Here is a 1165-nt window from a genome sequence, read left to right as displayed (position 1 = left end):
CCCCTCGCCGCACCAGCCACCATGACCCACCTTCACCACACGGTTGTGTACCCAGCTCAGAAATAAACTGCCGCTATCCCACCCGGCCTGGCCTGCCTGCCTCCGATCTGCCCCCGAGCTGGCCTGGGCACGTGTGGCACACGGCCACCTCCTGCCGCTGCTGCACGGCCACCACCCCAGTCCCCAAGGGTCAGCCCTGCTCCGTGCCAGGGTGACAGTGTCCCAGTCCCCAGAGGTCACCCCTGCTCCATGCTGGGGTGATGGTGTCCTGGTCCCCAAGGGTCAGCCCTGCTCCGTGCTGGGGTGACGGTGTCCTGGTCCCCAAGGGTTGCCCCTGCTCCGCCCCCTTTCTCAGCCAGAAATAACTGCTGTCCCGCTGCCGGACCTTGGCATCTGGGCTGGAGCCCAGCACGGGGTGGGGGGAGCGGCAGGGAGCCTGGGGGTGCTGCGGAGGGCCAGCCGGGGCCACCGAGTGCTGGTGGCCACAGCTTGGCTGCTTGGCTTCAGCCTCATCCCCAACACAGCAGGAGAGCATCTTCGGTCCTCAGCGTCTGGGGCATCCCCTGGCCAGGTAGGGGAGATGAGGTCCCACGCTGGGGGCAGAGGGTGGGTGCACGGGGCTTGGGGATGTCCCAGCCTTGGCAGTGGGGACATCGCCACTGTGGGGGTCAGGGTATGGTCTCCCCAGAGGGGTTGAGGGAAGGATTGGGTGCAAGTCCCATGCTTGCCTTGCAGACGGGTTAATGTTGAACTCAGAACTGGCAGGGAGCCGAGTGCCAGGCAGCCACGGCTGTGGCCCTGCGGGGACCCCCTGCCCTCCGGGGCTCTTAGGAGAAGCCAGACAGTGTCAGCCGGAGCTGAGGGATGCCAAATGTGCCAAACAGGGCCAAGCCACCGCCCTGCTCCTTGCACCCGCTGAGCCGAACGCCCTGGCCGTGCCAGAGGAGGCTGCTGCAGGTGGGCAGCTGGGGGGCTCCGACCAGGTCTGGTCTCTAGCCGTCTCCCTGCAAAGAAGCAACCCAGCCCCACGGCCCCGTGCCCCATCTTGCTGTGGGCCAGGCTCACTGGGTCCCCGGCAGGGGCAGGGCTGTGGCTCCTGCACCCTTGGGGGCAGTGGCTGAAAATAGCTGTGCTGAGGCAGAGGTGCTGGGGGGGGCAGCCAGGG

Source organism: Egretta garzetta, unplaced genomic scaffold (assembly GCF_000687185.1).
Source record: "Egretta garzetta isolate BGI_Z169 unplaced genomic scaffold, ASM68718v1 scaffold270, whole genome shotgun sequence".
NCBI lineage: Eukaryota > Metazoa > Chordata > Aves > Pelecaniformes > Ardeidae > Egretta > Egretta garzetta.
This window is presented reverse-complemented; position numbering follows the sequence as displayed.